This window comes from Natator depressus, chromosome 10, assembly GCF_965152275.1.
Source record: "Natator depressus isolate rNatDep1 chromosome 10, rNatDep2.hap1, whole genome shotgun sequence".
Lineage (NCBI taxonomy): Eukaryota > Metazoa > Chordata > Testudines > Cheloniidae > Natator > Natator depressus.
In genome coordinates, this window is record NC_134243.1 from 57,136,105 (window position 1) to 57,150,423 (window position 14,319).

Consider the following 14,319-nt stretch of genomic DNA (forward strand, 5'->3'; position numbering starts at 1 on the left):
AGCTTAAAACCAAATTTCAGAAATGGCTAGAGAAAGTTCAAGATATGCACATAATCCATTCAATAGTTTGCAGAATTATATTAGTATTGTATTTAAATCTTTAGGAGAATCCAGATGATCTGCTATTTTCTACAACCAGATATAGAAGCACACTGTTGCCTAGTAATCTTTCAGAGTAAGGGGTCAAGGGGGAAGGTTATTTATTCGCTTTAGTAAGAGCAAGATGTAGGAAGCTGTTAAGAACTTGAACAATATGGAAAAAGCCCTTTAAGGAATTTTAAAAATTCATGACTGTTTATCCATTAAGCTCACCGAGCAAACAGTTGTTACAAAAGAGCAAAAGGAATTATAGCTACACAAAGTGCATAGATGGCAACAATGATGGCATAAAATGAGCGACATAAGATTTTGGGAAGTTGCCTTATTAATGACAGTGACGGTTACTAAGCAGAAGTGGTTACAGGAGAAAAGACATTCCAGGTTACTTGTACATAGAAGAGACTATACTAGGACAAGCAGACAATGTTTGCAAGCTGGAAAGGCACACATTTTCATTGTTAGACAAGTTCTCATAGCTTTAGATTTATTCTAAAAAACCCACTGAACTCAAGTCCATGACCGCATATTTTAATTAGTTGACTTGGCAAGATATTTCTTTACACAAACACACACAATCATATTTCTATTCTAAGAGTCAACCACATTATTAGCAACAGAAAAAAAAGTACCATGCATTCAACTTAGTTGTACTACAGCTATTCAACTGGTTTGACAAGAAAACTGTCCAATTTTTAATCTAATCTTGTTAGTATACTGTTACAAAAACTCCAGTTTTATTTTCACCCTTACATTTAGTATTCTTAGCTTCAACCTTGATTTAAACGTGGACAGTTAGGTTAACAACACTATGTAAGTCATGGTTTTAAAATGTAAGCATTAATATTTGAAAACCCAGGAATGTTTTAGCTTCAGTGATCTCCAAGGCAAATACAATATCAATGAATTCAGGAGTAAGCATTACTTTTTTTTAGAACAGAACGAAGAAAAAAAATTTATTGAAGCTTTTGGTCAATAAACTATATGTATTATTTCCAGGGAAATGGGAAGATAGCTCTGGCAAGTCATGGAAATATCAACTCACAATATCAAGCTTTCATTTAAAATGAAAGTTTCCAGATCTCGTGGCTGCTAAGAAAACCTTCCAAACACAAACTATAATGATGCAGTGCCATCGTGAATCTGCAGACAACTCATTGCTGCCGCTCATAGCTTTGCTAAGCAGTAGAATGAAACAAGACTGATCACTGCCACTGTTAGTTTCACTCCCACATGCAAGGTTCTCACTATCAATAGGACAATTTCATGATACTGCTTTGGACAGCTATGGGCAGAAGCAGACACTGGAGTTATTCACTAAGGAGGAACAGCCAACTAACGGAGGTTGGGGAATCAGAGTAGCAGAGATCTCTATTTCTTCCTCCGCAATGCAGCCAGGAGATGCTGGGGTAACAGTGGACATTCTTCTGTTGGCAACAACCAGGAAAGACAAAACTACACCTCACTGGCAGCAACTAGAAAGGATGGAGTCTCATTAGCCCTTCATTTTTCATCTCTTGCTAGTAGACTTAGTCCTCTATCTAGTAACTGTCAGGCAGATGTTTCAAGCCCCAATTTAGGGCTTGTCTAAAAGGCGAAATTTAAGAGTATACAGTTATACTGCTGTAACTATAGTAAATTTCCCCATGTAAACAAGCCTTAAATAGCTCAGAATAGCAGTGGGGAGCAGAAGAAACTGGAGTTCAAATACTCACTTAATCAAAGTGAAAATAAAACTCATTCCAGTCCCAAATTATACATATCACAAAGTCACTATACAATCTGGCTCAATATATGTGTTTGTAAATTTGGGCCAGAAGGCTCCAGAACAAGAATAGCATATGCACTGCAGATCAGGATTAAGACACATTGGTAGAGCTGTTTGGAAATCATTTGTGCAGCATCTGCCTACATTATGGATGGTTTGCCCTTTGCTATTAGTCTTGTTTACATATGAATTAAGTTTCACCCTCTTAAATTCTTGCCATTATCTCAATTATCTGACAATTCAGCCTCCAGGTTCATCATTCTGTGAAAAGATCATCATGAACTGAGCTTTCTAAATAGAAAGTTACTACCAAAGCAGAAGATGTGTAACTGAAGTGTAAAGAATATTCCTTTTTGAAAATACAGTACAGGTTTTCACTGAAGGACATAAAACCATGAACATGAATATATATATATATATATATACACACACACATATACATATATACAGGGAATAAGTTTATTAACATATGTTGTTCTTGTTGATCAGAAGACCTCCCCTGCTCTTCCTTAAGACTCATCCATACTAAGGGGAAAAAAAGGTTTTTTGTTTAACATGATAGTTGGACACATTTTAAGATCTTAATGTAGACAGGGAAATTGCAGTTTGTGTTAGCTGGCTGAGGAACTCTAGGCTCCCCATAAGGAGCCTCAGCAGGTACTGCAGCATACCATTGTACCAGTGATGTCATCAGACCACTTCCTACAGTTTTGACTCTGGACATTCTGTCCCCCCTCCTGATTGACTGCTTGCCCCCAATCCATCCCCATACCTCAGCCACTCACCACCTTCCATGCACATTTCCCCTATTCCTTCCCCTTCTCTCCTCCTATTCCATTTCCACACACACACAGTCTTTCCGTTTAGCTAATCCCTTAACATTTTTAATAGATCATGGTATTAACGTGACAACTGCAAAACATCACTCTGCTGGTATGTTATATCCTATTCTCCTACCCTTTACCGGTCTCCTTTATTCAGACTGTACACTTGTCAGGAAAGGGACTGTCTTCTACACTGCATACTGCCTAGCACAATGGGGCCCTGTTCTCAGCTGGCCCCCAGGCAATACTATAAACAACAGGAGAGTCTGCTAGAAAGCCTACCAACATTTTTAGAGCTAACAACAAGACAAATAATTTCTTTCTTTGAACCAGCAAATTATACAGTAGTCTATTACACTAAACAGCTTATGATATGTGATATGTAATTTTACTTGCTAGCACAAAAAAAATCCTTTTAAGCATTATCTTCTTCTCATGTTCTTAAGACAAGCCAGACACACATTTTTCTGTAGCATCAAAAATAACAAAAAGAAATGAACAGAGCAGGAAAAACAAACGTTTGAAGCCCCCATAAACAGTGGAGTAGGTCACATTCTCCTAAAATACCCCACTAAAAGATGCTCAAGCTAACACAAAAAAAATGACAGTTATGAAAAACAGATGCCAAATATACCTAGTGGTTACTCTTTCACAGACATTTTTTATAAATGTGCCCTCATTTTTGTCTTTAATGCCTGTGACTTCAGTGCAAACATCTCTTATAGACACACACCAAATGTAAACCTCTTTCACTCAGGAAATTATTTTGGGGCTAATTTAAAAACAAAAACAACTTTGACCTCCCCGAGGAGAGAAGGTTTTGGCGTGCATGTCAGAGAGACATTTAAAAATAACAGTAGGTCTCCATCAGCTGAACTGCCCCCACACTTTGGGGCAACTCCATCAGCAGAGCCTACGTTGATTCCCTCTCCCCCACCGTCACACTAACATTCACATAGAAAGGCCTGACCCACCACACACAACAAACGGGCCCGTTCACCCGAGACCCTTTATCTGCCACTCATCGCACCAGAGGGACCATCAGCAGCCTCGGACTCACCCACACCTTAAGCTGGACAATACACACCTCCCCCAGCGCCTCCCTCCTCTCCCCCACAGCCACACTCCGGCCCCGCCCCCACGCCCCCTCCCAGGGGGGCGACCCCAACGTACCTGGGACATTAACGCCGAGGGAGGGGGCGCTGGGTGGTAACAGCCCCCACTAGGGGGAAGGGAGAACAAGGAAGAGGCGCCACCAGCCACCGGAAGGACCCAGCGCGGCACAGCTCGTCTTGGCCCGGCCCAGCAGGCCCCAGCTCCCTTCTCCGCTGCGCCCTCACCCGGGGCCCTACCGCCCCTCACGCAGAGCCCGCAACACGGCCTTCGCCCGCTGGCCGATTCCCCACCCAAAGCCGCCCGGCGAACGCGCAACCTAGGCAGTTGCGGTTTTGTCTGCTGCGCAGCCCCCACCGCGGACCGCTACTGCTGCCAAGCCCTCCCTCCCCAGGCGCGGCGCGACACTTGGTGCTGCTTTACAGCAGCCTGCAAAGCGCAGCCGCTCGCAAAACGCCCCTCCTTCCGTGCGGCTCCTCCGCCTGGGCGGGGCTTAGGGTGGCGCACGGCCTGTGCCGAGGAGCGCCATCTGTTGGGCGGAGGCGGGCATGGCAGCGGCAGCAGTCGTACAGCCAGGGCCGCTGTGCTGAGCCCACGCCTGGCTCGTGATGGAGAAGGGTAGAGAGGAAAGCAGACTTGCCAAATCCGAGCAGTCAACAGTCATGAGCCAGGCCCAAGCACATCATGCGATTGGTGCAGAAATCACCAGATATTGTTAAATAATAAATGCTGGGTTCTTTGTATTTGCTTTGTGGTTTCCGAGCCTCTCAGGTAGGGCTGGCTCCAGGCACCAACTTTCCAAGCAGGTGCTTGGGGCGGCATTCAGAATGGGGCGGCAGTCCGTGTCCCACAGCGGCAATTCAGCTGCAGCTCTGTCGCTCTTCCAGGCGTGGTGGCAATTCGGCAGCAACTGCTTGGGGTGGCAAAATTGGTAGAGCCACCCCTGCTCTCAGGTGCACTCACTTCATCTTTTCATACTCTTCTCTTTAACCAGAAGGGTTAGAAACTTACTTAAAAATAGCTCGAAGATCAGTGATGAATGCACCTGCAATAAGGAGTCTGCAAGAGACTATGCTGCCCTTCTCTTTCTCCTCATTATGAAGGCTCAACCACCGTAAAGTCATTTTTGGTGCTGGATTCAGACCTATGCTAAAGCATTGTTCATTAACAGTTACAAAACTGTTTCCCCATCACACAATAAAATACAAGTAAATAAAGATGTATTATAAAAAGGAGAGAGAATGTTGCCAACTTAGTTTTTCTTGTATCCTGAATCTCACCCAGTTAAAAAGTCAAGAGGTTGGCCTCTACGTACTCTGGTAGAGATCCATTCAACTACCTATGATATGGATCCTTGTCCCCATGGATGACTGATGCTAGTGAAGACTATCTGGGCTCTTTATTATAATTGAGCAATGGCTCCACTATGGTTAAGGTTAAGACCAGCTTTCTGGTTAAAGTTTCACTGTTCTATGTGCTCTAAAATCTGTACAGTGTCTCAGATTGCCTTGGAATTTGAGTGCCGCCTGGTAGCCCAGGGTTTGACAAGTGATCCAAATTTGTGGCCATTTGAACAAGGGGTTCCTAAGATACACACTGCTGAGATGGCTGAGGAGCTGATAATGTGTATGCTTAATATCTACCAGAATTGTCCAGCACTTGAAGAGTGGGATTGGAAACACGTACTGGTATAAATGGTTCACATGTTTCATAACTATTGTGTCAGGCTGTTTATCTCTCTCGTTTCAGAGTCTCTTTCAGTTGACAGGTTTCAGAGTAGCAGCCGTGTTAGTCTGTATCCGTAAAAAGTAAAGGAGGACTTGTCGCACCTTAGAGACTAACAAATTTATTAGAGCATAAGCTTTCGTGAGCTACAGCTCACTTCATCGGAAGAACATCTCAATTAGATGAATGGGCCATTTAACATCTCTCTGGGCCTGCTGTGATGATGATGGTGATGTGTTCTAGGTGCCAACTAATAGCTAAATGAGCTGGAGGTGTGTGTGTGTGGGGGAGGGGGGGAAGTTAGGATACATGTTACCGGGACTGTCGTGCAGGAGGTGGAGAATGAGAGACACACAGCAGTCTTCTCTCACACACTTAAAAAGTTAGTGTAGCAACCATGAAGTGTTATTGTAACAACCATGACCTATCTAGAATTGTCTAGATTTGGGACATATGCCATCTATGGTCTCTCTTTCACTGGCCCTATTAGCAACCACACATTGCAAACATTTCAAAATATGACCATTATTCCTAGTCCACTATACCAAACTGTACAGGAGAGGGGAGGAGCAGTTAGGAAGTACATAGTAACCAGATGGCTTAGTGGAAGGGCTAAAAATTGGGTCTATTCCTAGCTCTGCCACTGGCCTGCTGAGTGACCTTGGGCAAGTCACTTCATTGCTCCGTGCCTCAGTTTCCCATCTGTAAAATAGGGATAATGATGTAAAGTTCTCTAAGATCTACTGTTATAACATGCTGCATAAAAGAGCTTTTGATTATTACCTAGCCACAGCAGTATATCAACTACAAACCTAGGTGAAAACTACAACTGCCTAAATGGCCATTAACTATCAGCAAACATTTCTCTGTTTCTACAGCTAAGAAATTAAATGCCAAAAATTTCATTAATGCAGAGTTAAGATTGCCCACTGATGACATTCTGGAAGGGACAAGCTAAGTTCAGCAAAACTCAAACTTCTGAAAACCAGGAAATACAGAGTTAAGGTAAATGCCCACACAACTTTAACTCCACCCTTTATGGTGATGCCCCAAAACACCCAGAACACACACTCAGACTCTGCTTTTTAACTGTAATGGACAGATACTATCTGCACTTGCCCTATGCGCAAATATTGAGGCTATGTCTACACTACGGACTTTACAGCAGCACAGCTGTACCACTACAGCTCTGCCACTGTAAGGTCTCCAGTGTAGCTGTTCTTTATCAGAGGGAGACAGCTCTGCTGCCGGCATAATTAAACCACCGCCAATGAGTGGCATTAGCTACATTGGCAGGAGAGGCTCTCCTGCAGACATACCGCTGTCCACACCAGCACTTTTGTCAGTGAAACTTCTGTCAGTAAGGGGTGTGTTTTTTCACACCTTTGACCGACAAAAGTTTTATTGACAAAAGTGCTAGTGTAGACAAAACCTGAGTCTATTCCCCTGACGGAGTACCACGCTTGCAAAATTTAACAACCACTTCAAACCCTTTTACAACTCATTTATACTTGCACACAGGATATCAGTTAAACCTATATTTTCCCCTACCCATCATTAAATCCACAGTCTGCTCTCATATCCCACCTCACTGCTAACAATACCCATACTCATGTGATGATTTTAAAACATGAGTTAAATCTAATAAAATGGTCATGAAACATTTCAGTTTTTACTATGGTGCCATACTGCCCACCTTCACTCTCATGGTCTTACCCCCTCATCGGCCCTGATCCCCCCGTAAATTTGAACACCCTCCCTAATTTCAATTCCTTGGGAAAACAACTGGCCCTAAAGTGGTTCTACTCATTCCCCAAGGGAAATTACAGAAAATAGTGTTGGGCTCCTACCCTTCCTCCTTCAGAGCTCTCAGCTATAGAGTTTCACAGGCCTCATTCACAGAAATGTAGGGCTGGAACAAGGGACCTTGAGAGATCATCAAGTCTAGCCCTCTGCACAGAGGCAGAATCAAGTAAACCTGACATACAACATATTCCATATACAGTCCACTCAGTTGTACCAGTATTATATTTTGGGAATGTTTTTCTAACATTAATACCTGAAACAGGCTTCCCTGTAGGTCGAAAAGGTGAGGTTTTTAAATGAAAAATGTTTGGGGTTTAAATTCTAGGAAAAATGTCCTTGTTCCCACCCCCATCTGCATACTTTGTGTGTGTGTGTTGTGAAAGCGAGTCCCTAAATTCAGTGGCCTATGTGAGGCAGAAGAGGATTGAAGCATATGCAGAGTGGAAAAGCAAGCACTAGTACTGTCGGTGCTGTACCTTTTCTGCGGATACAGAAATTAATTTTGTAATGTCATTCACTGAGCATCTTTCAAAAGCACTAATTTCACAATAAATGTGCACCACTCACGTAATTGTACATTTCCTGAGATATCTGGAAAAACAAAGTCCTAAACTACTGTATACAAAATGTTGGCAGAACATGACCTTGAGAAATTACATAAATCCAGTGTGCTCAAGCACCTGGATGTTTTCTAGTCACATGATTAAGGAGATGTAGTCAGAGTGATAATTTCTTCTATGTGATCACATAATATAGTATAAAAGTAACTAACATGATGGAGGGAGAAGTATTTTTTATTTGTGAGCAAACTAAGTTCATATTTTCATTAAAAAAAATCACAACCAAACATTCCACCAAGCACATTGCTCATGGAAAGATAATATATCTGTATACTTTTTCCAATGCTGGTAAAATAAGTGGGAGGAAATGTGGTAGTATTTTTATTTTGTTTGATTTTTGTGAGTGTTTTTTGTTTTTGTATTTTTCTATGATGAATCACAGACAATTAAAACAGTTAGATTTCAACAGACAAACTACCTGCTTCTATTCCATGATCTAACTTCAGATCAGGAGATTACATGCTACTTCCTAGCAAATATGCACAGTTTTAATCATCAAATGGAGAATATTAATTTCTGATTTATAAATAAGTTATGGTTCTTTTCCTTGCTATCTTATGGGTGAATGGTATTGGAGCTAAAGCAGAAACTAATTTCTACAACCTTCTTCTCACTTTTACATTATACACTACTTCAACAATAGATCAACAGGAAAACTACACAGTGGAGTGGAAGATAGTGTTTTCCTTGTATAGCAACCAAATGCATTAAATTTTAAAATTAAGGATCACTAATAATTTATCTGTCTGCAATTAGGCCTTTATGTACAATCTATATTATGCTTCATGCTTTGCTTTCAGAAGAGAGAGAGAGAGAGAGAGAGAGAGAGAACAGCAAACACAGACTTTGCATATAATTAGGAACTGGGACTGTCACGCGATTAAAAAAATTAATTGCGCGATTAATCACACTGTTAAACAATAATAGTACCATTAATAATAATACCATTTATTTAAATATATTTGGATGATTTCTACATTTTCAAAAATATATTGATTTCAATTACAACATAGAATACAAAGTATACAGTGCTCACTTTATATTTATTTTTTATTACAAGTATTTGCCCTGTAAAAAAACAAAAGAAATAGTATTTTTCAATTCACCTAATTCAAGTACTGTAGTGAAATCTCTATCATGAAAATTGAACTTACAAATGTAGAATTATGTACAAAAAACCTGCATTCAAAAATAAAACAATATAACATTTTAGAGCCTACAAGTCCACTCATTCCTACTTCTTGTTCAGCCAATTGCTCAAACAAGTTTGTTGACATTTGCAGGAGATAATGCTGCCTGCTTTTTGTTTACAATGTCATCTGAAAGTGAGAACAGGTGTTCACATGACAATGTTGCAGCCGGCATTGCAAGATATTTACGTGCCAGATATGAATCTTTAGCACATGTCCCTTCATGCTTCAACCACCATTCCAAGGGACATGCATCCATGCTGATCCTATTGGGATCCGGCTTCGCCCGCCCACTGCTAAAGGATCCCCCCCAGCCTAAGAGGGGGATCCACAGGACCTGGACACCAAATAAATCTGGGGGACAACTAATGAAATAACAGGGACAGGAGTGTAGTCAAAGGGTCAAATGAAGGGAACCAGATGGGGACACCGAGCAGAGAACCCCGGACAGCGCCCACTGCTCTCAAAGGCGTCAAGGGAGTCTGTGGATGCTGCCCAGAAGAACTCTGCCCGGATACGTGAACGGACCAAGGATCGGAAATAGGCCCCACAGTCACAGGAGACTCCATCGGCCAACCTCCTCACTCTGGTTTTATAGATGGCCATTTTAGCTAGGGCCAGGAGGGGGTTGACCAGGAGATCCTGTGACTTTGTGGGGCCGCAGTTAGGGAGTGCATAAATAAGAAGGTGAGGGGAAAAGTGCAACCAAAAACGTAATAAAATATTCGTGAGGAGCCGGAATAGGGGCTGCAGCCTGGCACACTCCAGATGTGTGTGTGCCAGGGTTTCCCTCATGCTGCAAAAGGGGTAGGTGTCTGGGATAGAGGTCAACTGCACCAAGTACACGCCCATGCTCACGGCTCTGTGAAGGAGCCGCCAACTGATATCCCCGGCAGGCCTCGGGACCAAGGTGGAATATAGCCTGGCCCACCAGGGCTCCTCACCCTCCAAAGGTGGCAGGAGGTCCCGCCATTTTGTATCAGGGCAGGACATCAGGGTGATGGCGTGAAGGGTGTGGAGCACAAGCGTGTATAGATGTTTCCCTGGCGCGGTCTGAAAGCAGACCGGCTGCAGCTTGTGCAGCTGGCTCACGGTGAAGTGGTGGTGGTGGGGGGGTCGGTTGGGTCCACGGGGAAGGGGCCCGATGAAAAGGTCCGGCAGGCCTGGGGTGAAGGGTGGGTGGGGCGCACCCCCGTGCAGGACCCAGTCAAGGTAAACCCGAGCAGCAGGCGACAAAGCAGCCCTCACCTCCTGAAGTATGCGCCGGGGAGTATGAGGTCTGGAGAGCTACATGCGCTGAGTGAGCATCAGGGGATCCAGCCAGTCTCCCCGGTCGTAATCCAGGAGGTCTCCAACTCTTGTGACTTCTGCCAGGATCAACCTCTGGCGCACCGAGGGGGACTCCACCACCTGCACTTGGAGCTGGGGGTTGTGTAGCAGGGGCTCCGCGAGGAGATCTGCCCCCTCAGTAGCCACCACAGACCTGGCTGTTGAAAGCAGTTTCCAGGTCCGGAGGAGGTCCTGGTAGAAGACCGGCAGCCCAGAGAGGTCTCGCGGAAGACCTCTCGGATGGAGATAAAGGAGCTGTTGGTCGTATCGGAGCCCGCGGAAGCGGCGCAGGAAGGCGTGTGCCAGTATGCTCCATGCCGGACTACCTGCACCATAAAGGAGCCTCTGCAGGGCCTGGAGGCGGAAGACATGGACCTGAGTGTGCAGACACTTCAGGCCCTGCCCTCCCTCCTCCAGGGGTAGATGGAGAACCCCTGCAGGGACCCAGTGCAGTCCTGACCAAAACAACTCCAGAATCGATGTCCAGAGGTTGGCCAGGAAACCTGGGGCCGGGACCAGGGTGTTGAGCCGGTACCAGAGCATGGACAGAACTAGTTGATTTAGCACCAGCGCTCTCCCTCGAAGGGAGAGGCACCGGAGTAGTCCTGTCCATTTCCGAAGCCGCTCTATCACCCCGCCCTCTAAATCGTGCCAGTTCTCTGGCGGAGAGGGATGCGTGGCAGAAAGGTAAACGCCGAGATAGAGCAGCGGACCCACGCTCCACCAGATGGCCTGAAGTGTGGGTGGGAGGGAGCTCACCTGCCACCAGTCCCCCACCACTATTATACCAATAAAATAAAAACCAGCAGGATCTTATTAAAGGGGAAAAGGCAAAATACCACATTTATTGTGAATACAGAAAGAATCATAGTAAGCAGTTAGTTATAGCTATAACATTCCATTCAATTTCATATTTATTCACACATTCATTCATGCGCACACACACACACACACACACACACACACACACAGGTTCTGCAAGGTTGTTATCACAGTTACCAGCCTTAGAGTTGCTCATGCCAAGCCACTGGCCAGGTGGCCTGGAGATGAGGAGGGAGCAGGGCCTTGTCAGATGCTCATCTGATGCTCCTGGAAGTTGGTTTGCAGAATCAGACCCCAAAGTTCTCACTTTCTAGAGTCCATTTTTATAGGAATTTCTTCCTATGCCAGTCTATGGGAATTGCTTCATCATGCTGTTGCTGAATCAATCAGCAGATGGCACGTTCCTGACGGCTCCGTGCTGCCAGATGTTATCTTGTTCTTTGGTTCGCCCATCCTTGAGGCTGTTGGGTGGATTCCAGTCTGCCCTCCGGGGGTCCTCTGGTTATTTCCACTTGACGCCTTCTTTGGCCGATGGACACTGGATTCTTAGGCTGGCACCTCCCTGATCATTCAGTTATTATCCACACCAAGCACCCATCCACATATATCCTCTATCTCTATTTTAATCACAATTGTTAACAAAGCGAGATGAATACAACAAAAGGGTGGGGAGTCTCTGGGTGCTGTTTCTGTTGTTGCAGAGTATTGCTTTGAGTCTCTCTCTGTGTGAGTAGTTGTTGTTACAGAGAATTGCTTTGAGAACAGACTCTGTCTTAGAATGTACTAACACAATTAGCAGCTTGCAAGTTTCACACAGAGAGGGAGAGAAACAGAACCAAAAACCAAGAGACCTCTTAATTAGTAATTCCCCATAGTTTAAATTCCAGGGTATCAAACTCATTTGTGATTTTAATACAGAACTTCTTTAATATGATCCAAACACCACCAAGCCAGAGCTCTTGACCCAGTTGACCCACGCGAGGAGGCTGCCAAATAGATGGCCTGGCAAGCCTGCACCTGTGCCAAGTCACCCGGGTCCTGGACCACGAGGAGCACGTCATCGGCGTACGCCGACAGGACCAGCCGCAGCTCTGGCTCCGGCAGCACCAACCCTGTCAACCTCCTGCGGAGGAGACAGAGGAAGGGCTCGATCGCCAGAGCGTACAGCTGGCCTGAGAGGGGGCACCCTTGCTGTACTCCTCACCCGAAACTGACCGGTTCGGTCAGGGTCCAGTTGAGCCTGACCAGACACTCTGCGGAGGCGTACAGCATCTGGAGAAACCCCACAAACTGGGGTCCGAAGCCAAACGCTCACAGAGTGCCCAGGAGATACCTGTGGTCCACCTTGCTGATGACGGGTTCTGCTCGATAACAATCCAAAGCAGTGCGGACTGAGTCAGATGCCACCAGTAGAAGGTTGATTTTTCTTTTTTGGTGGTTTGGGTTCTGTAGTTTTCGCATCGAAATGTTGCTCTTTTAAGACTTCTGAAAGCATGCTCCACACTTTATCCCTCTCAGATTTTGGAAGGCACTGCAGATTCTTAAACCTTGGGTCGAATGCTGTAGCTATCTTTAGAAATCTCACACTGGTACCTTCTTTGCATTTTGTCAGATCTGCAGTGAAAGTGTTCTTAAAATGAACAACATGTGCTGGGTCATCATCTGAGACTGCTATAACATGAAATATATGGCAGAATGCAGGTAAAACAGAGCAGGGGACATACAATGCTCCCCCAAGGAGTTCGGTCACAAATTTAATTAATGCATTTTTTTTAACAAGTGTCATCAGCATGGAAGCATGTCCTCTGGAATGGTGGCCAAAGCATGAAGGGCCATACAAATATTTAGCATATCTGGCATGTAAATACCTTGCAATGCCAGCTGCAAAAGTGCCATGCAAATGCCTATTCTCACTTTCTGGTGACATTGTAAATAAGAAGAGGGCAGCATTATATCCTGTAAATGGAAACAAATTTGTTTGTCTTAGCGATCGGCAGAATAATAAGTAGGACCGAGTGGACTTGTAGGCGCTAAAGTTTTATACTGTTTTGTTTTAGAGTGCAGTTATGTAACTAAAAAAAAAAAAATCTACATTTGGAAGTTGCACTTTCATGTTAAAGCGATCGCACTACAGTACTTGTATGAGGTGAATTGAAAAATACTATTTCTTTTATCATTTTTACAGTGCAAATATTTGTAATAAAAAATAATATACAGTTTGATTTCAATTACAACACAGAATATAATATATATGAAAATGTAGAAAAAGATCCAAAATATTTAATAAATTTCAATTGGTATTCTATTGTTTAACAGTGTGATTAAAACCACGATTAATTGCGATTAATTTTTTTGAGTTAATTGTGTGAGTTAAACAACTTGACAGCCCTATTAGGAACACAGGCGTGGAAGGGACTTCCAGGTCATCCACTCCAGTCCCCTGCTATCACAAGCAACTATATCATATAAGTCAGTTAATAAATTTAGTAAGCTCCATCTGAAAACTAGTTAAGTAGTTTGCCCACACTACTCCTATTGGAAGGCTGTTTCAGAACCTCACTCCTCTGATGGTTAGAAACCTTTTTCTAATTTTCAACCTAAATTTATTGATGGCCAATTCATACACATTTGTTCTTGCGCCAACATTGTCCTTTAGCTTAAATAGTTCTTCTCCCTCCCTGATGTATTTGTATAGACCAATCATATCCCCTCTTCAGCCTTCAGCTGAAGAAGCCAAGAGTTTTCTCCCATAAAACAGTCTAGACTTGGAACAGGAGCTAAGACAACTGAAAAAACTTCAGCTCATTTGTGCCTGTCAGATAGGGCTCCTGGTAGCAAAGAAAGACTTGAAAACATCAATCCTGAAGGCTCAGAAACCAGAAGGCAAGTACAAAGAATCCCCTGCTTATTATTTTAAATTCTCATGATTTCTAAGCTAATCTCATTATTCTGGGAGAGGGGATAACTCATGTTTTTGAGAATTTGGGGTTGGCAATGCTAGAGTAGCTTTCAGGATCATACTGTTT

The 14,319-nt window shown here is 43.8% G+C and overlaps 1 protein-coding gene across 6 annotated transcripts in view; it reads right to left on the reverse strand.

The window, feature by feature from the left end:
• Positions 1 to 4,203, reverse strand: part of RNF111 (ring finger protein 111) — a 92,170-nt gene extending 87,967 nt beyond the window's left edge. For 2 of the 6 annotated variants that reach the window (XM_074966236.1, XM_074966235.1), the window contains exon 1: positions 3,862 to 4,201. The gene's annotated coding sequence lies outside the window, so the exon portion shown is untranslated. Of the gene's footprint in view, positions 1 to 3,861 lie in introns of all 6 variants that reach the window. The other 4 variants (XM_074966240.1, XM_074966239.1, XM_074966238.1 and 1 more) reach the window with 3 other exon arrangements.
• Positions 4,204 to 14,319: the final 10,116 nt, after the last annotated feature.